Source organism: Pinus tabuliformis, chromosome 3_2, assembly GCF_031772625.1.
Source record: "Pinus tabuliformis cultivar Carrire ecotype Pingquan chromosome 3_2, CPIR1, whole genome shotgun sequence".
In the NCBI taxonomy this organism is placed as follows: Eukaryota; Viridiplantae; Streptophyta; class Pinopsida; order Pinales; family Pinaceae; genus Pinus; species Pinus tabuliformis.
Genome location: NC_142302.1, coordinates 10,528,298 through 10,555,291, shown reverse-complemented (window position 1 = coordinate 10,555,291; position 26,994 = coordinate 10,528,298).

Below are 26,994 nucleotides of genomic sequence, written 5' to 3'. Positions count from 1 at the left end.
TTAAGTTTTTGCTTTAATTTTTTTTTTTGATTTTTTGAAAATATGGAAAACCTTTGCAATAAGAAAAGGCATGTACATATTGCAAAGCTAATCAATTCAATCATGAAATATGACACCTATTGGTATAGGAGCATAACACTACCCACGAAGACATCAATTTGTTCGTGGACAAGGACATCAAGTAGTAGCATCACAGTGAGAAGCATCATGAACAACAGATGAAGGCAACATACTGAATGCAGTGAATGTAATGAATGCAGGAGGAAGGTTGTTGACAACATAGAGGTGGAGCAAAGTTGCAAGATCAAGCAAATCGAGTAATAATGAAAGCAACTTTGGAGACTCAAACTATGAAGTGATGACATGACATGAAGATAATTCTAAGGTAGAATATGGAGCAAAGAAGGAGCTGAATGTGCTGAAGCAACAACAACTATTGAAGAACATGAAGCTGCACAGACAATCCAATGAGTTGCAACAAGAACCGGAACAACAGTGGGCGCAACATGCACTTACCGATGAAACTGCATTAGTATGAGTTAAGGATCCATCCCAGCAACTGACACAGATCAAACATGGTGAGAAATGTTGTTGATCGCATGCAAGGGATCCAACATCATGCATATCATTAAGCGCACACATGCAATCCAACCCATTCAATACACTCACCAAGGAAAAGACAAGAAGCAAGTCTAACGGGGGTTGAACATGTACTTCGACAAGTTGATGTGCATGAACACTATCACACACTTGAAGATCAACATGGACACTATGCATCAGTATGTTTCTGGTTCAACTGTACCCAAGAAGACCATGCGCATGTTAGCATACGAGTTGGATGAAAGGTGCCGAACCAATGCACCGGTTACACCAGAGGCAAGAGTTTGCTTCAACAAGATGTCACCATGAGGTGCATGCACACCATCACAAATGACCAAGATTGGCATCAGCTCATCACCTTCACTATCACAAGCATGTCAAAGAGTTGGTCTCACCACAGCGGACTGAGTGTCAGTGATGTCTTGCAAGGCTTGCCCAAACCATGTTGTCTCACATGAGTACATGTGCATTCTAGTGTTGAGTCATATCAAGTGTAAGCCGAGTGTCAACAATTGGATGTAACAGTCATAGAGTAGGTGAAGAGTCATGAGGGTAGTTGAACTGTCACAAAGGGGGAATGTCAAGGGTCACCCCACCATTTTCAATAAATAGTCCCTCATAATTCATTATATGGGCTTTTGGTCAACCAAGCTTCTACTAAGACTATCTTGAAGAAGGCTTGGACAATATTGTAATGCGCCTTGGCTTCTCCAAGGCACGGAGCTAGTACATCTATTTGGAGGAGTAGGAGGACGTGGCTGTAACATTCTACTGTTGGGTCTAGCAGGTTTACATGGTGTATTGTATGATTGTGACTTACACTTCTTTAATAATAAAATCCAACACATTTTCATGCATATGTTGTTATTGTAGTTGGACTTTTCCAGTTGCCTTAATGATATATGTTGTTTAACTTACGTACTTGTATATGAACTAATTTGTATGAAATTATATGAATCTTGTTGTCAATGTGTTGCATATGTTGTTAAAGCTGTCACCGTCCATGTTGACTGCTCTGCCGGACATTAGACAAACCTTTCTCATGAACCTTGCTATATCAACTGTCACACTCATCTCGAACTGATCCGTGAGTGATGTTCATGTTATATTACCTTGTTGTTGTGACTGCCGCATCCGGGTGGACTGCTCCGCCGGAAGCTGTGCATGTCCTTTGTTTGGTGTGTTCCTAGCCGAGTTGGGACTGATCCCTTTCAATCTAGAACTCACCTTCACCTTCCTCTCTCTTCGAAGTGTTGGAACCTCTCATACACATTCCTTGACTCCATGCATGAGTCACACCCTTGCTACTGACAGAGATATCTTACTTGCCTTTGTGCGACATCGCGGTCAAGGAATTGCCTTATGACCCACTGTTGGGACTCCGACACCAAATGGTCTGAGGTCTAATTGGGACTTCTTATAGGGGAGATCCCCTTGACATGTTGGTGGGTCTAGCACTGTCAACAAAATCCATTTGGTATTGCTTGGACTTTGATATGAATTGGATCATTATATTGTTTCTCATCCATCTTGAAGCATTTGGAATGCAAGAAGTGGAGGAATCATCTCACGGGACCGTCTTTATTGGCGGGACCCAGTTTGGCGAAACGAGGTTGGAAACCTTCTGGGAGAATTTTGAGGCATCAAATGATGTTTTTTTGGAGGTAAAACTTTTCTACTTGACTGAAACACCTTTTCATGCTATTCTACACACACAGAGTTTTCTAGTGGTGCAAGAATTATGTCAATTGGAGTTCGTATGCAAAATTTATGCCACTCCGAAGTTGACCTTCCTGTTTTTACACCTATAGTTCAGGAGGATGCCGTGTCAGCCCCCATTATTCATGGAAAAGGGTCTAGCCATGTGTTTGTGATATAAAAGACTCTAGAAGTGTCTATTTTGTAACTCTAGCTAAGATTTGATGTAGTCAAACTTAACCACTAGTAGGCTATGGGGCTATGTTATAACTGGGCCACTAGGAGGAAGTGGCATTCCATTCTTTCTAGAGAATTTTGTTCCATAGTTGAGAAAAGACAGTTAGGAGTGATAGGAGGTGGAGCACACAGAGATGATTTGTATACTATAGCAGCCCACAGGACACACGCATTACTTCTTTGTATCTACAACCATATTTCCAGACAGAGAAAGAGAGTGAAGTGGCCTCACCTTCCAGCTGGGTTTTCTCCCGAAAGGGTTTCCCAGAGAGCATATCTTGTGTATTATGTGTGTGTGATATTATTTTGTCATTCTCTACTTTTCTTCGTGATTTACTTTTACATTCATGCACTAATTATAATTAATTTAACAGATCTAGAAATTAAATAAAACTGTAATACTGTAGAATCTCAGATTTTTAATATAATATTATCATATCTATTGTGACAAATTTCCTAATGGAATATCCATGGTAGTTTACGGATCAGATTTGTTCCTTTGAGCCCCACGCAAAGTTACTCCACATTCCCTCTTCTTGAAGTTCTTGTTTTTCTGTCAAGGATAATATCTCGCTGCAATTCTTCAAGATATTCAAGAGATACAAATTTTATTGAAGAAATCTGAGCATTCTCTCCTTGATCTTTGATCAAAGGAGACTCATATAATCTCAAGTTCTCTTCACCATGAATCTCTTCGTTGTCGATGCAAAGCCTTACTTCATCTCCAACCTGAAAACTATGGTTAACACGATGCTTATCATGTCTAGCCTTGTACTTGGCTTGAATCTTCACCAAATGTTCTTGTACGTATGATTCACCAACTGAGACTGTAATGGTTGATTAAGATCTAACACAAAAATTGATGGTGTACTAAATTTACCTTTCAATGGATTGAAGGCTTTCTGTTGCTTGCTTCCCCATTGAGAGACATGTTTCACCCTTGTCAAAGCATGCAATGAAGCTAACTTTGTCTTGAAAGCGGTTTTCCATGTATCACCTTCAACAAGTCTTATTTGATGGTAACCACTTTGCAAGTTCAACTTAGTGAAATAAACAACATCCTTCAATTGATTTAACAAAACATCAATGCGAGGAAGAGGATAATGATTCTTTACCGTGATTTTGTTCAAAGCTCCAAAATCCACACATTGTGATCACCATCTCCATGTACCATCCTTCTTTAGAGCCAAAACATTAGGAGACCCACAAGGAGATGTAATAGACATAATGACCCCTTTTTCAAGTATATTTTGCATTTGCTTCTTGATCCCTGTATCCTCTAACATTGGCATACTGTTCATACCAATTTTCAAAAGTGATGCATCCTGCCGCAATTGAACTTCATGTTGTTTTCCTCTTTTAGGAGACAACACATCAGACTCCTGAAACATCTTATCACATGTGTTAACAACCTCAACTAAGTCATGTTTTAGTTTTATAACACATCCTTGGAAATATTTAGATTCCTCAACATCTTTGTGTTTGATCATTAACAATGAAAAATTCTGACTAGCATTTACAAGCCTCTTCATTTGTCCAGCATTCAGAAGAGACAAATTCAACTTCTTGCGATGTGCTCTAACAATATACTCAGTCCCATATTTAAACAAATGATACTTGTTCTCATGGTGATGAAGATGGCTTTCCTATCATATAAGTATGGAGTTCCCAAAACAATACTACATATGTCTAGTGGAACAAAATCAAGCTCTACCTCATCAGTAAAGTTTGTAGTGATGGAAAATTTCAGTATGCATTTTCTTGTCACATACCCAATTCAAATGATAAGGTTTAGGATGAGGAATGGTTTCAAAACTTAGTTTCTTGACAATGGATTCTGAAATAAGGTTGGATTGGGATCCACTATCAAACAAAGTATCTACTTTGTTATTCTTTGTTATGACTCTGATATGGAAAAGCTCAATTCTTTCTTTTTCATTTTGAGTTTCAATGGGCTTGCTAGAAGAAATAGTACTTGCAATAGGATCTTTACCTTTTAATCCCATCGTTGTGGTTTTGGTCTTATCTCCAGAATCAGATCCTAGATCTTGTTGAGTTGTTGCAGCAGTCTTTTATTTCTCCTTGTTAGAATTTTTGGGTCTCAACTTAGGATGAAGTTTGTAACAATGGTCTTCATCATTCCCTTCTTTTGAACAATGTTTACATGTGAATTTTCCTCCGTCTTTCTTGACTGAATAATTATTTTTATTCGTGCCTTTGAACTTCTCCTTTCCTTCGTCTCCAGACTTAAATGGCTTCTCACTAATCTCTCCAGAAACAGTCTTCCCTCTTGCTTCTAAATGTGTAGCCTGTACACATACTTCATCTATCTTTGTAGGGTTAAACATAAGAATTGTATGCCTCAAGTAACTATGTAAATCACCTATGTATTTAAGGAGAGTGACTTGAGAGGATAAATCTACACCCAAAATGAGAGGTCTTTTCTAAACTCTTGGGTGTAACTTTGAACACTCATACATTTTGCTTGTCTGAAATTTATGCAGTCCATTATTGCTTTCTGCATGTATGCTAATCGATAAAATTGTCTTCTTAATGCAGCTACACAATCATTCCAAGATGAAATAATTGTGAAAATCTGGAAATTCAAAATCTTATTGCAACAACTGATAATATTTCTTCTATTTGTTAATTTACTGAAACAAAATATTTGCAGTTGTCTACGACAAATATTGAAGTACATATATTGCAGTCTTCATAAACTAATTACTGCGGAAAATAAATGTAAGGAAAATACTAACACAACAATAACAAATTAACATAGTTATTTTTGGACAATTGTCCCTGGAAAAACCTAATGTGGGAAAACCGGTGCAGCAGATGACGGTTTCTTTTATTATCCTTCAGAAAAATGTCATGTACAATATATGGATATTGAATAGAAGAAGAATCAATGAGAGAAATTTTACAAACAAATTTCTCCACTTCGTAGTGAATTTCTGACACTTGAGAGGACCTGTTGCCCTCACGCTCGCCACACTGTGTCACCCTCTCCGCAGTGACTACGTTGTCCCTACGTCATTGCCTCTGTGTGGGTGATCTGCATCCATCTTTTACACTGCCTCTTCCTACCATTTCCTACACTCTTGACTATTGTTGATACCTTCTCCCTCTCACCTCCAACTCACCCTCTGATTCAACTTCCTCTTGCCGAAATTTAGCTAGTGAGAAAATTGATCTACTTGGGCCACTGAGTATCTACGTAGTGTGTATTTCAAATTCCCATCGAATTCCTTCTTATAATAATCTTGTTTATCAATCAACGACCCATATTAGATTCTAATCAACGGCTCAGATCATTTTGACTTGATCCACGTGTTCTTTTAGAAGTTTCACACCCAGTTTAATTAATACCCTTTAGTTATTTTAATTTCCTAAGTTTAGACTTAGGCATCCATTAAAAATAAGTAATTATTTTAATAAAATTGTCTCCGGGTGGAATTTCCCAAAACTATTCTTGGGTATTATGAAATACATGTGTCCTAGCTTCCCTACAAATTTTGAGTCTTAGAGTACATCCGATGCTACTAGAAATCAACACTCCTCTTAGCGAGGAATGTGCTCTAGTAATGCAACCTTCTAAAGCATCACCCTGACTCTGCACATCTCCCTCTATGCTATTGATGTCTGACATCACTGCCCACCAACTACTGCGCAAATGTTGCATATGTGCTGCTACTATCCTCGCATATTGTTGCCAACTATTGCACTGCACTACAACTCTCTCTCGTATGTTGTTGCTGCAACTAAGAAACCATTTATTTCTGCTATTGAACAGGTTCTCTACCATACCCATCTTCTCCCTGAATTGGATGAACTTATCTCTTCTTAGAGCCTTTGTGAGTATGTCTACTACTTGATCTCTTGTGGGGACATACTGCAGTTGTACTGCCCCACGCTGGACACAATCTATGATAAAGTGACATTAGATATCATTGTGTTTCAACCGATCATGAAATACTGGATTCTCATAGAGTTTGATACAACTTTGATTATCGCATAAAACACTGGTCGCTTCCATATATTCTACTACTGCTAAGCTCAAAGCTACCAACTTCTGCTTCCTGCTGCACCAAGAGATCATTCCTGATCTAACATTGAAGCAATACCCGGAAGTAGTTTTCTGGTCTCCCAAACTACCTACCCAATATGCATATGTGAATCTTCTCAATTTGACATCATATCCTCGGGTGTATTTCAACCCATATCCAATTGTTCCACGCACATATCTAAGAATGTGCTTAGCTACTACCCAATGTACCCTTTTTGGTTCCACCATGAACTGACTAAGGGTGTTGACAACAAAAAAAATGTTTGGCCTAGTGTTAACCATATACATGAGTGACCCAATGAGCTGTCTGTACAAGGCGGGGTACACTTCCTTATCTACTGATGCATATATTTTCTTCTAGTTGGTGATCATATGCATAACCATGGGCCATCAATCTTGCATTCTGAATCTCTTTATAATCTCTATATCATATCTTCCTTTCCCAAGGAAGATCTCCCCGTTCTTCTACCAAACTTCCAACCCTATAAAATAATGCATTAACCCCATATCCTTCATGTTCAATTCTTCTTGTAGTCCTTTATGAGCCTAGATGACTATATTAGAAATAAGTCATCCACATATAATACCAGAATAAGTGGCTTATTCTCAACCATTAGATTGTAGACATTGGGATCAACATCACTCTTGATGAATCCAAACTGCTACAAGTAATTATCAATCCGACCACACCATGCTTTGGGTGTGTGCTTGAGCCCATACAGGGATTTTTTTAACTTGCATACGTGAGTTCTCTTTTCATGAGTCTTGAAGCCTTCGGGCTATTATGTATGCACCTCTTCTTCTATCACCATGTTCAAGAATTTTGTCTTGACATCCATCTAGTGAATCTCCCATCCCACTTGAGCTGTTAGGGATATAATGGATCTGATAGAGGTATATCTAGCTACTGGGGTGAAGGTCTCCTCATAGTCTATTCCTTCCTTTTGTTCTTACCCCTTCGCAAAAAAACTATCCTTGTACTTCTCTATACTGCGATCTGCAACATACTTGATCTTGTAAATCCACCTTGATCATACAATTGATTTATCCTTTGGTCTAGGTACCACTTCCCAGACATCGTTCGTCATGATAACTATACTCTTCTACCATGGAATCCACCCAAACCTGGTGTTATACAGCTTCCTGAAAACTAGAGGGTTCTTCAACCTATGCTACCAAGGCTTAGTATGTGTCAGGTTGTCTGCGCTTCCTCATGTTGGTTGTAAGAGCTCCTACAAACTCCTCTACATCCCTAAGCATCCGTCATACTTCCCTGCTGGTTCTACCACTAGTGGTGGGAGGCTCAATCAAATCCTCCTCCTATTCCTGCTGTTCCATCTGCTGAGAACTACCTCGATCTCCTACTCCTGAGGAAATACTGGTGCTGGTTACAGTACTCGATCCTGATATTGTGTCTGCCTACTTGTCCTTCCTGTTGCCCCTGCTGTTGTTAGAATAATGGAACATTTGCTAATTGATCTCCTTGTAGCATCTCTCGATATTTTCTGAAAGCTCTATCTTCCATAAAATTTGCATCTCATCTTACTACAATTTTCCTATTGCTTGGAATGTAGATTAAATATGCTTTTGAGGTCTCTCTATACCCTACGAGGTACCCCTTTTCTACAATTTGATCCAGCTTACCAAACTTCTCATCTAGAATGTGACAATATGCCACATTTCCAAATATCCTGAGATGAATCACCTAAAACTTTTTCCCTATGAAGACTCCTTCAAGTTTTTTCTTCCTCAATGCTCTGTGAGGAGTTCTATGTTGGATATACACCGATGTGTTGCATGCCTCTGTCCATAAGAATCTAGGCAAGTCCTGGTCATATAACATAGCCTTTCCTGGCTCGATAATTGTTCTATTCTTCCTCTCCACTAATCCATTCTACGGTGGATTGTATGGAGTTGTCCACTCTCTTTTGATGCCCTCCTTTGCATAGAAATCTATGAAGTTTATATCTATATATTATCCACCATTATTTGAATGCAATACATTTATCTTTTTCCCTATCATGTTTTCTACGAGAGCCTTAAACTCTCTAAACTGATCAAAGACCTCATCCTTGGTATTTAAGAAATAGATTCGAGTTTTTCTAGAGTGATCCTGAAAAAGGTGACAATGTAATTACCATTGCTAAGAGCTTTCATGGACATCGGGTCACAAATATCTGAGTGTCCCAACACGCCTCTTCCTCTGTTGTCACTTTTGGGAAAATATGCCTTAGCATATTTTCCTAGTACGCATCCTCTGCATACTTTGTCATGCTTAGTACTGATAACTGGAACTCTTGTAATAGTGTCTCTAAGCATTCTCAATGCTCGATGGTGTAAGTGTCCCATTCACCTGTGCCATAGTTCATCCAGTTCCTTTTCCCCATTATGATTACTTCCTATCAGTGCCATTGGAGAGTCGAGCTACAATCTATACAATCTGTTGCTTCGAGGTCCAATTTGTCTCTTCTTCTTCTAGTTGGGATGTTTGACATACACGTTCCTTCTAATGAGCTATACATTGTACCCTTTGTTTTGTAATTGGGACACTGAAATTAGATTCATTCCTAGCCCTGACACATGCAGTACATTAGTGGCTCTAAAGCTGGTTCCTGCTTTTGTTTGAAACACTATGGTTCCTCTCCCTACTCAAGTACACTTCATTATGTTTGCCATAGTGATATGGAATTACATCTGCCCTTGTTGATATCTAGAGAAGTACTCTCGTACTCCAGTCATGTGAGCTCAAGCCCCGCTATCAATATATAAAACACCTGCTAATGCTAAACTTGATAGACATGCGAATTCTTCTTCCAATATGGACTATAATACATCTTGACTATCCATGTTGTTCCATGCTATTCTCTTCTCCTGACGTTTTTCTACGCAGGTTATTGCTACAAAAAAATGCATCCCACTTGAAGACTACTCTGTGCTAGATCTACTGCTGTGTTTCTCCCTCTGCCACTGGCAAATCACGAACTAGATATATTGCCTCTTTGTCAACTTACTCAGAGAGAGATTTTCCTCAAGAATCTTTCCCTCCTGGCTATGACTACGCAATAAATCTAGGGATTTGATTTGCTGCCTACACAACACTTTGATCTCCCTCCTTCTCTTCAACACTAGGCTCTTCTAGTATGCTCTCTTCCTTCACCTTCACTCTCAAACCATGTGAAATTCTAGAAATTCCAAATCCTATAACAACAATTGATAATATTTATTCTATTTGTTAATTTACTAAAACAAACTACTTGCAGTTGTCTATGACAAATATTGAAATACATACACTATAGTCTTCACAAATTAATTACTGCGTAAAATAAATGTAAGGAAAATACTAACACAATGATATCACATTAACATAGTTGCTTTTGGACAATTGTCCCTGGAAAAACCCAATGTGGGAAAATTGGTGCAATAGATGAGGGTTTCTTTTATTATTCTTCAGCAAAATCTCATGTACAATCTACGGATAGAAGAATATAAGAAGAATCATTGAGAGAAAGTTTAGAAACAAATTTATCCACTCGATAGTGAATTTCTGGCACCTAGGAGGACTTACTGCCCTCACACTAGCCACACTACATCACCCTCTACATAGTGACTATGCTATCCCTACATCACTGCCTCTACTTGGGTGATCTGCATCCCTCTTTTGTGCTACCTCTTCCTGTCATTTCCTACACTCTCGACTATTACTGATACCCTCTCCCTCTCACCTACAACTCACCCTCTGATTTGATTTCCTCTTGGCGAATTTCAGCCATTGAGAAAATAGATCTACATGGGCCACTAAGTATCTGCATGGTGTGTATTTCAAATTCCCATTGAATTCCTTCTTATAACCCTCTCGTTGATCAATCAACAACCCAAATTATATTCTAATCAATGGGTCAGATCATTTTGACTTGATCCTCATCTTCTTCTGGAAGTTTCAAACCTATTTTAATTAATACCCTTTAATTATTTTAATTTCCTAATTTTAGACTTAGAAATCCTTTAAAAAAAATTATTTATTTTAATAAAACTGTCTCTAGGTGGAATTTCCTAATACGATTTGTGGGTATTATGGAATACACGTGTCCTAGCTTCCCTGCAAATTTTGAGGCTTATAACACATCCGATGCTACCATAAATCAACAATAATCTTACCAATTTTCTTGAGATCCTCTTGAGTTTTGGCCTCCCACCAAATGAGTTCTGCACTTTCCAACCTTAGATAAGCAAGTTGAATTTTAGTGGAATCATCATCAATTTGTTGAATCATGCAATAAACTTCAAACTGATAAACCCAATTATCCAATTTCTCAGCATTTACTTCCCCATTGTACATAGGCAATTCAAATTTTACATCAAGCTTTAACAAAGGAGTTTTACCATGTCCCTTTGGAGTTCTTGGAGGAGTATGTGAAGGGGTTGAAGTAGAAGAAGATGAGGGTGAAGAAAAAAGTGGGGGTGGAGGTGGTGGTTTGTCACCATTTCCTCCATTACCTTTTGGAGGATTTGAGTTCTCTCCTTGAAACCTTATGTTTCTCTCTTCAAATATAACTTTCACCATTTCATACATTTCAAAGAAATATTTTTTGAAAGTTCTCTCATCCTCAGACATCCCCTCATGACCTTCTTCATGTGCCATGACTAGTGAAGCTTGAGGTATGTGTGGCTTCCTTGAGCCCATTTAAGGATTTGGCTCTACAATCACTCCTCCTATTTTTAGCTTAAACCTTGTAAACATCAGAAAAAACTTGCAAACAAAATAAAACCCTCAAAATAACCTTGAGCTCTGATACCAAACTGATCTGTATTACAAACTTGAAGGTTTATGGAAAATTTGCAAGTAAATTTTTATGTCTTTTAGGCAATGGATTAATTTGCAAAAGTACATAAATTTATGGTTTTTAAACTCAGTTTACAACATAAAAATAGAGACAAATATACCATATAGCAACACAAGATAACAAAATGATAAAGGAGTTCACCCCTCCTGGGCTACATCTCTTGGTCTAGCTTCCAATGTTGTGCCTCTTTCATTAAGTGCTCAAATATGTGATTTCATAGATTTACAATGCTTAGAATGTAAAAATAATGTCTCCAATGGCTTCAAAAGACCCAAAAACCCCAAGTTGGGCTCTTGTTGGGCTCAATTTGGCCAAAAAATGAGAAAGTTATGATCTAGAGAAGTTTTGTTGCTAACTGGTCTACAAACTGACTCCTTTGTCTAACCTTCCTATGAATTCTGCAGTTTAGGAGGATGTCGAGCGCCATTTTCACCTGATGCTGACAAGATTTCTATAATTTCAGGTTCAATTTGTTAGCCATGCTCCTGGGAGTTGGGGCTAACTGGTTGCCCCCATCGGCTTAGCCCCCAACTTATCGAGCCACAGTTCTGCTGACGCATTTAACCCAGGGTGGGCCCCCATTTTTCTGCATCGGCTCACTTGGCACCTTATCTCCTTCCATGTGCATGGTCTCGTGCTTTGTCTTGTGCCTTGGGGTTGGGCCAAATCCAAGCCCCCTCATCGACATACTCCAAATACTAACAAGCTTGGTCCTGTGACGGGCTATGTGACCACGGCTTAGGGCCTATCCCTAGCCCCCTTCTTGTTACCAACTATAGTGCCGAACCCCATCTCCGTTGTTGGTTATATTCAAAGTGTTGTGACCTTGGGTCAGGGCTAAGCCCCGAGCCCTCAGTTTCTTCAGCATGGGTGGTGGGCTCCAGTATTGTAGCAATAATGCTACAACTCCTGGAGCTTCCTATCTCTAATTTTATCAACCCGGTAGTTCGTACAAACTTGGAAGCGACGGTGCTGTATGCACAAGTACTAGCTCTTGTCGTAGCTGTCACTTGGTCAGCTGGCACAAGTCCGCTAGGGCTCAAGCCAACTTCTATATGCTCATAGAAGAAGCTTTATGAGTGATGGATGAAAGCTAACTTGAAGGAGACTAATCTACTTGCAGAAAGGAACTGAAAGCCAACAAAGCATGAAAACCCTAGTAAACCCTAATTTGACTAGCTAGGCCCTTACAATGCAAAAATGTGAAGGAAACTTCTACCAATGATGCCATTACTTGCAGTGAGCTGAAATACATGCATCTAAGCTACTTGCATCTGAAAAGACATGGTTTTGTATTTTTTCATTAAGTGGCTGGATTTATTGTGATGGTGCTTTTGATTAGGGTTTGGCTGTGCAGGAGCGGTTCGAATGGAAGGAAAGCTTGGGAAAGGTCAGGATGGCTAGGGGAGGTCCCAGAGGGTCTCTAGCATCAGTCCACAGAAGTCTACCATGTTCGGATGCTCAACAACCGAGTTTGCAGGCTTCTACAGGAAGTCTGCAGGGGATCCTACAGGAAACTCAGGGGTTCTACAGGAAGTCTGTGCAATTCTACAGGATGTTCGATTGTGGGAGTTTTGGGAGATGGTGAAGTGATGGAGTGGTGTGGGAGGATAGGTGAGATGGAGATGGAACTGGTGATGGCTCAGGAGCAGAGAAGTCAGATGGAGAAAGAGTGCAAGCAGTGGGTTGATGGCTGGAAGGATGGGATCAACGAAAGGTTAAGAAGATGAAGCTACGTGGCAATGGATGAGTTGGAGGGTAAATGAGCTGGACAGAGGCCGAGTAGGTGGCTTGAGGAGGGATCAAGAAGAAGAAGAAGAAAGTGGAATGATATGGAGTAGTGTAAATGAAACAAATGACTTATGTCTTGCATCAACAACGAGAATTCATTAACCTATGTTAGCTGTGCTATGTTGAACCAATGAACAACAGTGCAATTTGTGAAAGAAACTCGTGCATGGAAGTGGAATGGAGAAGTAATGATCAAGACCAAAGTGCATGGGTGGATCTACGACTAAAGTAACTGTTGCAGCTTGCATGGACGTGAAAAGAACCGCGTTTCTCTTTTTGGTGGTTGATATGGACTACACCCCAATCCCTAGACAGAGATGGCAGTGATCCCTAACAACCTTTTTCTTGGAGCTCCTGTATTACAAACCTCCTATTGAATCTAAGCAACTGAAAGCAAAGTAACCATAAGCTAATCCTATTCAATCTCATAAAAACTAAATCAGCAGACTGTAAATTCGAATTGCATGTCAAAGTAAAGAAACGAAGTGCTGGAACGAAAGGTAAATAACATTACAACACCGAGGAGATCTATTGCTCTCAGGTTGGGCCCTAACCTGAGAGCTATAGCTCCCTTAGAAACTCAGAATGAGATCAAAATCTGCCTGCTTTTATTCATAACCAAAAATTTGATGTCATGCCAAAACTGGCTTACGAAAGGAACCAACACCGAGCTGTAGCTCGTACTTCGAAATTACAAGAGTAATGCAAAAGTTCAAAAAGCTTCTATCAAAGGCTACGACCTCAGTATTTATGCAAAATGATGATCCAACAGGTTTCCTTGATTTGCGGAGCTCGGCTGTCCAACTGAAGGTTAAACTGCTGATCCTGTAGAACAGTTGTAACTGTTGTTCCTGTAGAACAGTTGGCTGCCTCTAAGCTCGGTGGGGAGATTGGTTGGAGCTCGGAGCTATGGTGGGAATCACAAGGAAGGTCCCCAAGACTGTGGACATCCTCTCCTAAAAACCAGCAGTGTCACCTTATTGTCTCCTTGTCTCCTTTCTCGTGGTCTTTGCTCCCTTTTAATGCCAAAAACCTGAAATCATCATGTATTAGCCACGTAGATAGAATGCCTACCCTTCTTCCTACAAACAACACAAATAAACCAAGAAATGAATGCATAAGCAATAAAAGATGAATGGTTTGAGCAAAGCAAGTAGGCCAAATGAGCCCAAATTGTACCAAAAATTGGGGCTCATCATCACCCCCCAGCTAAACTATTTGCTCATCCTTGAGAAACTTAGTCCAAATCCTCATCCTTCATTGCTTTCACTGCTTCCCTTGCATCCCAAGGCTCTGTGGTAGTGTCCTCTCTGTGGATATGAAACCCTGCTTTCCTGTTCACCTCTTCCCATTGTTGACTGTCATCCTCCTCTGTATTGCCTTCAGTCCATCCTAGTGGAGGGCTGAGTTTAAGGCCAATCCAGCTGGCCTGGAGGCTTTGCATGGATTTCTTGTAAAGGTCAACCCTTGCCAAAGCTTCCCTCATCCGAATGGGGGTATGGTACTCTCGGATTTTCAAGCTATGTGCCAGGGTACTCCATCTGCGTGCACATGCTTGAGCAACACTTTCTCCCAACAACCTTTCCATGTCTTCAAAGTGAGCTATGGCTTGGGCCTGTTGGTCCATAAATCTCAAGGAAGCTGTGGGATCCGTAGCCAACTGTTGGTGGGCTGAGATGAGTGCCACCGGATCCTCCAGTTCTGGTCGAATGAACAGTGGCTCGCTTACTTCTCGGCTCATGACCGATTTTGCTTCAGCTGCTCTTTGATCCTCATGGTTTAACCATGAGGCGAACGCCATCAATTGCATATCACCCAAGGCAACATTGGGATCCCAAGAGACTTCATTAGGCAAAGCTAAATTGTGGAGGTAAAACTCTGCTAATTTGGCTTTGTCTTCTGACGAACTAGTACTGCATAATTCAGAAAATTGTTGTGGGTTTTGGATATGTGAAATACCTCTTTGTGCCAAGGTGTTTATTTGGAACTGCAGCCATTGATCTTTTAAGAACAATCCATAGGATTTTGCAGGTGGTCTGCACTGAATTGCCTCCATGGCCCAACTGGCCATGCAGGCCAATTGTGCTTCCGTTTGTTGCAGCTGTTCTTTTAGGGCTTGCACTTCAATTTTTGTTTGCTGTTCTGCTTCCTGTAGAAGTGTCATTGGCTCTTCAAGACTGGTGGTCAGCTCCTTTTTGCTTTGTTGTTCTTTTGTGATGTCCTTGGAGGATGTTCCTACCCCTGCCCTTAGTTCCTGTAGCTGCAATCTCAGCTTCTGATTTTCTTCCTGTAGAAGCACACGTTGGCAATTAGCCACATGTTTAGCCATGGTGAATTCACTCCTGACCTCCTTGAGTTGCTCTTGTAAAGGGCCTATGTCCGCCACACCCTTTGATTTGGCGATCTGCATCCATGTGTGGGAACGGACTCTTTCTTCCTCTAGTGCAAAAAATAGAGGCACAGTAAATTTCTGCGGTATGATTTTGCCCGCCTCTAAAAAGGCGTAGTATGAATTCAGATTAGGCGAAGGGCTAGGTTCTGGTATATGTTCTCTTTCTATCTCTTCAGGCGGTTCTACCTCACCCTCCCTTGGTGGTGATGAGGGCCCTTCTCCTTCCCTCTTTTCCGTTTCCTGTAGCCGGGCCAGAGTATCCTGTAGAACATTTTTAGCTTCCTGTAGCCGAGTTTTTTCAGTCAACAGGTCTAACCTTTCTTGCCACGTATTTTTCTTTGGACTCCCCTTCTCGTAGGTGACCGTGATCCTGGAGGGTGACTTTTCCTTGGGAGAAGCAGGTGTATCTTCGATAACAATCGGGCTGCTGGATTGAGGCTGTGGCTTGCCCGTCTTTATCCTAACACTTCTTCGAGCTTTAAAGTATAGAGGGGTCTCCCTCTTCCTCTTTTATTTTGGCTTAAGTGGCGTGTTGAGGCCAGCTAATACAGCTGCTGCCTCTCGTGCCAGAATATCCACCTTCTTCTCTTTGGGTTTCACCTTTTCGGGGCTCCCTGTAGAAGCCTGTTTCTGCAATTTCGGGCTTCCTGTAGAAGCCTTTGTCTCTGTTTTCGGGCTTCCTGTAGAAGCCTGTTTCTTAATGATTTTCGGGCTTCCTGTAGAAGCATGTTTCTGCTTTCCTGTAGACACAGGTGTCTCCACCCTTGCTTGCTTACCTGCCTGAGTTTTGCTTTTTGCTTTGGTTGCAGGTGCTGTTGAGGTACTTGGGCTGACGTGGACCACCTCAGCTTTGTCCATTTTGCTCTTCATCCTCTTTTCTCTTGCTGACAAGATAGGGGTGTCACCTTTTTCTTTGTCCTCCTTTTCCTCATGCTTCTTCTTTTGTTCTTTCTTCTGGCCTTTTTCTCTCTGTCCCTCGGCCACTACTTCTTGTTCCTCACTGCTGGAGGAGCCCGTTTCTTCGATCAACATTTTAATGTCTCCATCTTTTGTCAAATTCTGGAAGGATTCCCATGAGAGGGGAACCTTATAGGAATGCAACGCATCCTCCACAAGAAGCTTGATCAACCCATGGTGGGCTATCTGATCTGGTATGCCCTCTTTTAGCTTTGTGGCACACTCCATTAGAGACTGCAATAGAAAATAGGGAATGCTCAGTTTTTGTTCTACAGGAAGACCAATCCGGTGCCTCAATTCAGTGAGCAGTCGAAAGTGATATGCATACACGATGCTAAAACGGCCTTCACAAGTGATATATTTCATGATTTGCAAACTGACTTCATTCCAAGGTGGCAACAGACTCATTCTTCGCACCCCATTCTTGTCCTCCGAGAATTCCTCCTCGGGTGGAAAGAATTCTTTCTTTGCCTGCTGGCTCAGCTTTCTTTCTTCCTTATCCCACGGCAAACCCATAGGAAGTTCTGTAATCCGACTGATATGTTGTGGGGTGAGCTTGAGGCTTAGACCTCTGAAGTTCACTGTGGCCAGTGTCTGGGATTTCGGCCTCAGAGCCTGCAAGAATTCTTCGGCCACTTCATCATCGTAACCCTGTAGCTTATGACAAAAAGGCATCCATTGTGCTCGTGTGAAGAGCTCTACCACTGCCTAGTTTTCCCTTAATTTGGTTGAATCAGTGGGTTCCCGTCTTATAAACCCACCCGGCATGATGAACACGGTTGTTTTAACTAAAGGTGGCAAATGCGAAAGAGATTTGGTCTATTGAGATAGAGCATGCACATAATCCACAAAATTCAACACAGTCTAATTATACTGACATCCTGTAGAACGACAGTATAGGCATAGCAAACAACAATTTCACCGATATCTTTATGACCAGACTGTGGACGATGATCTTGCCACTCTTACTAACCAGTTGCATGAAGAGTTCAGGGTTACCTCTTTAATTTGCCACCTTTTTTCGTGAGGCACCCGCTTCCCTGTAGAAGACTATGTTCCTGTAGAGACTGCGTTCCTGTAGAAACTGTGTTCCTGTAGGAGCAGTGCGCAAATTTCGGGGAGGACTGTAGTTGGCCTGCGCTCGAGGTGTGCTTCACCGGCGTTCTGGTAGCCAAAAGCTCGGCGTATCAAAGTGCAGAGGAGATCAGAATAGCTACTCGAGTTTGAAGTGGTGGTTGATAAATGCATGTGCATATTCTAGCCGATTAGATTTTGAATCGGCGCAATCCGTGGCGCGGGGGGTGAGCTGTCCCCGCCCGACCGTTGGGCGACGTCATCCATCATTCACCTGCGTATTCACTTGCTGCCGCATCCATTCCCACAGATCTGCCGCCGCCTTTTTCTGTTAAACTCATTGCTTCCGACGGGAGTGTTCTCACGTGCGTGCTGTTCATTCTCTTTGTCGTGGCCGCCACCCAAACATCCGACTATACCATAACTAGCCGACGTGGCCAGTCGACTGGCCATACGGCCGCTCAACCATTCACTTTTACGCTGTGCAAACAATTCAAAGTAAAATTCATGCGATTTAATGGAAGGAAGGGTCGAGACACTTACTTGCGTGGCTGCACACGATTTTTCCAGTTTTTGGACGATGGGGAGTGGATCTACCTGCTGCATGCGAACTTACACAGACCCGGAGGCTCATGGTTACAGGCTGCCGACGATGGAGTGGATGCTTTGGTTGCATGCGCCCGCGTTTCATTGCAGATGGTGGTGCTGTGAATGGTATCCACTCTAGCAGGTTGAACTGTTACAGGATCCCCGCGGGGTGTCTCGTAACAGTTCTTCCTCCTTGGGTGCATGCTGCACGACTGAGGATCTGGCCTTTCGATCACGCTCCCGGAGCTTCTGATGCCTGTGGTATGAGATCTCAGCACTTGTTTATCTTTGAAAATGGCTTTTCCCGCGAAAACTCATCGATCTGCTTTGTTGGTGCAGGGAACTTGGTTGCATGTCGACAAGGATGGTGGAGCAAGGTAACAACAATGTGCAAGGGTGCCAATAGAGGCTTGCATGCGTCCAAACCGATCCGTAGTCGCTAGATCTCCTTTTAAAATGAATTCTGGGCCGTCCCAAACTTCTATAGGAAGTTTCCTGTAGAACACAGAGCTTCCTGTAGAAAGTTCGGGCTTCCTGTAGAAAGTCTGCACTTTCCTGTAGAAAATCTGCGTCTTCCTGTAGAAGGACTGCATCTTCCTGTAGAAGATTCAAACCATGATAAAATTGCACATACCTTGAAAAAACATGGGTATCCTTGGAGGAGGTGCTAGTGAGGTCTCTTGACAGCATGATAAGGACCCTTGGCTTTGAGTTGAAGGGCTTCCTCTCCTCCATAGAACATCTGCAACCTGCATGCAATTCTACCATATTTTGCTTACTGTTTTTTCTTCTTTTTTTCTTTTCTCTTTTTTTTTGAAAGATAACAAGGGCACCTCAAAGAGGTTTTCACCCGTTCCATCTGCCCTGAGCGCCTCAGAGAGGTTTTCACTCAAGGATCTTTTTCAAACCTTTTCCTCCTTTTTTTTTTTTTGAAAGACAATAGGGGTGCCTCAATGAGGTTTTCACCCCTACCACCTGCCTTGGGCTCCTCAGAGAGGTTTTCACCCTAGGATCTTTATTATTATTATTATTATTATTTTTTTTTTTTTTTCAGGGTATGCCAAAAACAGAGGTAGAACCCTTCTCTATGACCAATACAGATTTCTCCATAGTTTTGATGAACTCTTGTCTTGAGAGAGGTCTCCTATAGATCTTCAATCGATGCCCATTGACAAGCATGGGAATGGCTTCCTCATCAATGGTTCGAATAAGGACAGATCCATTGTCATGGCATTTTTCCATTGCATATGGTCCTAGCCATATGGTTCTCAGCTTCCCCTTGAAATCCTTGTATCTGGAGTCATACAACAAAGCCCAATCTCCCGGCTGAAATTGCTTGTCATGGAGATGTTGGTCATGCCACACCTTTCTCTGAAGTTGAACCATTTCTGAGTGAAGGAGGGCCTGCATTCGGTGCTCATCCAGGCCATTCAGCTGCAATAGCCTTTCTTGTTGTGCATGGCTGAGATCTAGGTCCAGCTGAGCTGCCATCCTCAAAGTGTTGTATTCAAACTCAATGGACAGCAAAGCTTTCTTCCCATAGACCAACTCATACGGTGTGAAGCCGGTGGTGGTCTTCCAAGTGGTGTTGTAAGCCCATGTGGCTTCAACCAGGCGATCTGCCCAGTCCTTTCTGCTGCTGCTCACCACCTTAGTAAAGATCCCTTCCAATGCTCTATTGGTGACTTCCACCTACCCATTTGCTTGAGGGTGATAAGGGGTGGAAGTCCTATGCTTGATCTTGTGATGAGCTAGTAGATCTTCAACCAGGTTGGAGGTGAACTGGCTCCCTTGATCGGTGACCAGCTCTCTTGGATAGCCAAACTTATAGAAGATGTTTTCTCTTAGGAACTCGGCCACCTTTTCTTCTGTTGCTGCTTTGATTGCTTTGGTCTCTGCCCACTTTGTCAAATAGTCAGTACACACAATGATGTAAGACCTTTGCCTTGAAGAGGGGTTGATTGGGCCCACAAAGTCCATGCCCCACTTCTCAAATGGCTCAAGAGTCACTTGAGGTTGGAGAGGCATCTCATCCCTTTGGGTCGGTTTCCCCATTCTTTGGCATTGGTCACACTGACTGACATATCTTCTGACATCTTGATGAAGTGTGGGCCAATAGTAGCCTGCCTGCAGGATTTTGAAGGCAGTTCTCTTTGCTGCAAAATGTCCTCCACAAGGCCCATCATGACAAGTGAGGAGGATATCAAAGACTTCCTCCTCCCTTACACAATGCCTTAAGATCTGATCGGGGCCAAGCTTGAACAGATTGCTCCCGATCCAAGTAAATGAGGCACTTTTTCTGATGATTCTGCTCTTCTCTCTGGAAGATAGGTGCGGAGGGAACTGTGCTGAAACAAGATAGTTTGCTATATCAGCAAACCATGGAGAGAGTACTGAAATAGCAAACAGATGTTCATCGGGCATCTGGTCATCCACCGTTCCATCCTCATCTGCAGACAAATCCAATCTAGATAAAAAGTCAGCAACAACATTTTCTCTACCTGGTTTATCAACAATGGTCAAATCAAACTGCTGCAATAAAAGTAACCATCTAATAATACGAGCATTCACATCTGGTTTATTCATTAAATATCTGATTGCAGCATGGTCAGTATGTACAAAGGTCTGGTAACCAGTAATATAATGTCAGAACTTGTTCAGTGCATGGACCACAGCCAAGAATTCTTTCTCGGTTACAGTGTAATTCAACTCAGCTTTAGACAAGTTTTTGCTAACAAAGTAAATGGCATATGGAAGTTTTTGCTCAACTTGTCCTAAAGCTGCACCTATGGCTCTGTTCGAGGCATCAGTGTGGATGTGGAAAGGTAGGGCCCAGTTTGGACCTCTCAGGATTGGGGCTGACACCAACTTGTCCTTCAATTCATTTAAAGCCCTCTGACAATCGTCAGTCCATTTAAACTCCACATCTTTTGCCAACAGACCAAACAATGGCGAGGCTAGCTTGCTGAAATCTTTAATGAATCTCCAGTCGTATCCTACTAATCCCAAGAAACTCCAGACATCCCTTACCTTTTGAGGAGGTGGAACCCTCTTGATGAGAGCAATTTTGTTAGGATCCACCTGCAACCCTTGGCAAGAAATGGTATGGCTTAGCACGGTCCCTTCAGTCATTAGGAATTCACATTTTTCGGGACTAAGGGACAGGTTCATCTCGGTGCATTTGGTTAGGACTTTTCCCAGGTTGGACAATGCTTCCTGGAAGTTGGCCCCATAAGGAGTAAAGTCATCCATATAGATTTCTACTGCATCATGGACCAGCTCCGAGAAGATGCTCAAGACAGCTCTCTGGAAGGTAGCAGGAGCATTGGATAGCCCAAAGGGAAGGACTCGGTAGGCAAAGGTACCCCAAGGACAAGTGAAGGTGGTCTTATCTTGGTCTTCCGGGCTGATTTGGATTTGGTTGTACCCGCTAAACCCATCTAGGAAAGAGAAGAACTTCTTTCCTGCCAGTCCATCCAACACTTGATCTATGAAAGGTAGAGGGAAATGGTCTTTCTTGGTAGCTTTGTTCAGTTCTCGGTAGTCCACACAGATTCTCCATTTCCCATTTTTCTTGGGAACCAACACTAGAGGGGACACCCATTCACTATCTGAGATGGGGTAGATGAACCCGACATCCAACAGTTTTTGCAATTCTTCCTTAACAATGTCCTTAAGGGCTGGATTCATTCTCCTCTGGGGTTGCCTAACCGGTTTACAATCCTCTTTGATGTATATATGATGGGTACAGACTGAAGGATGGACTCCTTTCATTTCCTTATAGCTCCAAGCAAAAGCATCTAGGTGGTTGGCCAACAGACTACACAGCTCCTTTTCCTGGGAAGGAGATAGGGAGGAGCTGATCTTCAATGCTTTCTCAGGGCTGAACTCCACATTCTTGACTCTGGGAGTAACAGGGTTGGTTGTACAAAGATCCACTGAGGTGCTAGCTTGGGCATCCTCCACCAATTTCTCTAAGGGTAGTGTACTGGAAGGTGGATTCTGGATCAAGGTCTCGATCAAGTCATCCTCTGTTGGGGGGTCTCTTCTAGTGGTATCTAAGGTGCACAGAGGTGCTGAGTACACCTCGTCTTCCTCTCCTTCTTCCAACCAGAGTGGTAAGTCATGCTCTAAGGAGGGTTGGTCATGAGGGTATAGGACTAGCTGCTTGGACATGGGACCATTTTTGATGGTCATGTTTCCTGCACGACAACTTATGTAAGCATCTGTAGTAGCTAACCAAGGCCTTCCCAAAATGAGAGGATATCCAGTAAGCTTTGCCTTTGGTTGCAGAACCAGGAAGTCCGCAGGGTATTCCCAAGAGTCAATAGAGACCAAGACATCCTCCACAATCCCTTCGGGAGTCACGGTGGAGCGATCTGCTAATTGCAGTACTGTCGAGGTCTTCCTCAAGGAACCCTGAAGATTGAGTTTAAGCATGGTATCCCTGGTCATCACATTAATGGCAGCCCCCAGATCAATCAAGGTGTGAGGTATAATGGTGCCATTAATGTGGACATCTACTACAGGACTTCCAGGAACTAGGTACTTTGGGCAGATGACTTGTCCTAACATAAGGTCAGACAGTTGTCCTATGACATTGATAGTTGAAGCATCTTTCTTCCGTCTGCCTGGGTGTTTGAAACACTTCTCCTTAACCAGTTTGTTGTATATTGGCACATCCTTGATGGCTTGGAGAAGTGGTATTTTTACACACAACTGCTTGAGCTCACCCAGAAGCTCATCCTCCTTTGGGTTGGGCTGTGTGGTGGCTGTTAGTCTCTCAGGAAAGGGTGGAATAGCCTTTGGTTCACTTTCCTGTTTATCTTCCTCATCCTCTGGGGGAGGAGGTTGGCGATCTGGTAGAGTCTTTCCAGATCGAAGATTGATCTCCTGGATATCCACAGCATAGGTAGGGCATGAGGTTTCCCCAGTGTATACCTGCTGGGCCTGTCTATTGTTGGGGTTCGGGTTCGGTTGAGCAGGCATTTGAGATTGCCTTGGAGGGGCAAGAGGTAATGGCTGAGGTTGAACTGGTGGTGGAGGCAAGATGGCAGGAGGAGTGTTGTATTGGGGCCTCCAATCCGAATGAGGTGCATTCCATTGAGGTTGTGGCTGGGCATGCGAGTGATATGAATGAGAAGTAGGTTGAGTGGGGTACTGAGGTGGATAAGACCATGGAGGAGGCATGGACCATGAAGGATGAGCAGGGGGACCCCAGGAAGGCATAGGAGTCGATTGGTTGGGGTTGTAATAAGCTTGAGATGCCCCTTGCATCCCCTGCTGATAAGGTCTAGATCCTTGTGGCCTCCTTTGGTTGAGGTAATAGAGAGGTTCTGTGGGAGCTTCTGTCCCTTGGTACATGGCTTTAAACCCAGGTAAGGTTGGACACTGATTTGTGGGATGGTCCTCCTCACAAACGAAACACACTTCAACCGAATGCAATGGACATTCGTTCTTAGGGTGTCTCCTTGTGCACCTAGGGCAGAAGACAGCCAAGGCTCTCTCAGCTTCCTCTTTCTTTTGCTGAATCCTGAATGTGTCAAGCTGCATGGCAATGGTCTGTCTCACCTCACTCTTAAGATCTTCTAATTGATTTGCAAGCTCATGCTTGGAGAAAGGGACACTGGTTGAGAGGTGGTTTCCTCTACCTCGTTTCCGAGCTTCCCTGGAGTGGTTTCTAAACACAGTCTTGATGTCCTCATAAGGCAGTTGGTAAATGTCCCCCCTAGCTAACATGTGAAGGGTATCTAAGAGGTCTTCAGGGACTCCTCGGAGCAGGACCAACTTGAGGGATTCAGGGTCAAGTGTGCACCTGGCTCGCTTATAGCTTAGTTGGAACCTCTCCTCATAATCCTCTAAGGACTCATCATTCCCCATGGTCATCCGAAAGATTTCCCCCTTTGTTTCCTTGGACCTACAGTAATCCCGGTACTTAGTATTGAAAGCTTGCTGCATCTGAGCCCAAGTGGTGATACTATTCCCAGGTAAGCCCATGAACCAACGTAATGCTGCATCCTTAAGAGTGGAAGGGAAAAGTTTCAGCTTTTGCTCATCTTTAGTATAGTCATAGGTTCTACAAAGGACAACAAACTCAAACAGGAAGGTATCCGGATCTTCAGTAGTCAGCCCATGGAAGTGAGGTAAGGCGGAGGGGCTAATGTTCTTCATTTTCATCTCTCCATTGGTCTCTCAGATGGGGAAGGCACCTTCTATTCTCTCATCTTCTCTTCTATTGTCAGCCATAGCTTCAGATGGAGTGGTCTCTAACTCTTCTTCTACTATAGGATCTTTGTATATCTCAGGATGTTCACCTATAGGTTCCTCTGGGTCACTGTCACCAAAGAAGAGAGAAGGGTGACTCAGTGATGTGGTGGAAAAAGATGGTGGGGGTGTTTGGTAGGAATTTGCCTGATCTATCTCGGTTCCTACGAGGCATGAAATGGAAAAGACTTTCTTTTTCTTTTGATTGTTTTTTGCTTTGCTTTTTCCTTGGTACCTGCAAAATTGAAACAGATTGATCTACAACTAACTATGAAAGATGCAAAATTAAACTAAAAGCAGGAAAGAACTAATATACTTTGCTTAAATGAAATTGCAAGAATGGAAATGCTAGTCTACGCTAGCAGAAAGGAAATGCTAATCTATGAAAGCAGGAAATGCTAATCTATGAAAGCAGGAAATGTCTATGCTACTTTTGCAGAATGGAAATGAAATAAACTACTTAGCAGAAGGCAAGAGTAAGAAAACAGAAGAAAGCAACAATTACTAATACTCTGACGCTTCCCCGGCAATGGCGCCAAAAAGATGGTGGGCTCCAGTATTGTAGCAATAATGCTACAACTCCTGGAGCTTCCTATCTCTAATTTTATCAACCCAGTAGTTCGTACAAACTTGGAAGCGACGGTGCTGTGTGCACAAGTACTAGCTCTTGTCGCAGCTGTCACTTGGTTAGCTAGCACAAGTCCGCTAGGGCTCAAGCCAACTTCTATATGCTCACAGAAGAAGCTTTATGAGTGATGGACGAAAGCTAACTTGAAGGAGACTAATCTACTTGCAGAAAGGAACTGAAAGCCAACAAAGCATGAAAACCCTAGTAAACCCTAATTTGACTAGCTAGGCCCTTACAATGCAAAACTGTGAATGAAACTTCTACCAATGATGCCATTACTTGCAGTGAGCTGAAATACATGCATCTAAGCTACTTGCATCTGAAAAGACATGGTTTTGTATTTTTTCATTAAGTGGTTGGATTTATTGTGATGGTGCTTTTGATTAGGGTTTGGCTGTGCAGGAGCGGTTCGAATGGAAGGAAAGCTTGGGAAAGGTCAGGATGGCTAGGGGAGGTCCCAGAGGGTCTCTAGCATCAGTCCACAGAAGTCTACCACGTTCGGATGCTCAGCAACCGAGTTTGCAGGCTTCTACAGGAAGTCTGCAGGGGATCCTACAGGAAACTCAGGGGTTCTACAGGAAGTCTGTGCAATTCTACAGGATGTTCGATTGTGGGAGTTTTGGGAGATGGTGAAGTGATGGAGTGGTGTGGGAGGATAGGTGAGATGGAGATGGAACTGGTGATGGCTCAGGAGCAGAGAAGTCAGATGGAGAAAGAGTGCAAGCAGTGGGTTGATGGCTGGAAGGATGGGATCAACGAAAGGTTAAGAAGATGAAGCTACGTGGCAATGGATGAGTTGGAGGGTAAATGAGCTGGACAGAGGCCGAGTAGGTGGCTTGAGGAGGGATCAAGAAGAAGAAGAAGAAAGTGGAATGATATGGAGTAGTGTAAATGAAACAAATGACTTATGTCTTGCATCAACAACGAGAATTCATTAACCTATGTTAGTTGTGCTATGTTGAACCAATGAACAGCAGTGAAATTTGTGAAAGAAACTCGTGCATGGAAGTGGAATGGAGAAGTAATGATCAAGACCAAAGTGCATGGGTGGATCTACGACTAAAGTAACTGTTGCAGCTTGCATGGACGTGAAAAGAACTGCGTTTCTCTTTTTGGTGGTTGATATGGACTACACCCCAATCCCTAGACAGAGATGGCAGTGATCCCTAACAACCTTTTTCTTGGAGCTCCTGTATTACAAACCTCCTATTGAATCTAAGCAACTGAAAGCAAAGTAACCATAAGCTAATCCTATTCAATCTCATAAAAACTAAATCAGCAGACTGTAAATTTGAATTGCATGTCAAAGTAAAGAAACGAAGTGCTGGAACGAAAGGTAAATAACATTACAACACCGAGGAGATCTATTGCTCTCAGGTTGGGCCCTAACCTGAGAGCTATAGCTCCCTTAGAAACTCAGAATGAGATCAAAATCTGCCTGCTTTTATTCATAACCAAAAATCTGATGTCATGCCAAAACTGGCTTACAAAAGGAACCAACACCGAGCTGTAGCTCGTACTTCAAAATTACAAGAGTAATGCAAAAGTTTAAAAAGCTTCTATCAAAGGCTGCAGCCTCAGTATTTATGCAAAATGATGATCCAACAGGTTTCCTTGATTTGCGGAGCTCGGCTGTCCAACTAAAGGTTAAACTGCTGATCCTGTAGAACAGTTGTAATTGCTGTTCCTGTAGAACAGTTGGCTGCCTCTAAGCTCGGTGGGGAGATTGGTTGGAGCTCGGAGCTATGGTGGGAATCACGAGGAAGGTCCCCAAGACTGTGGACATCCTCTCCTAAAAACCAGCAGTGTCACCTTATTGTCTCCTTGTCTCCTTTCTCGTGGTCTTTGCTCCCTT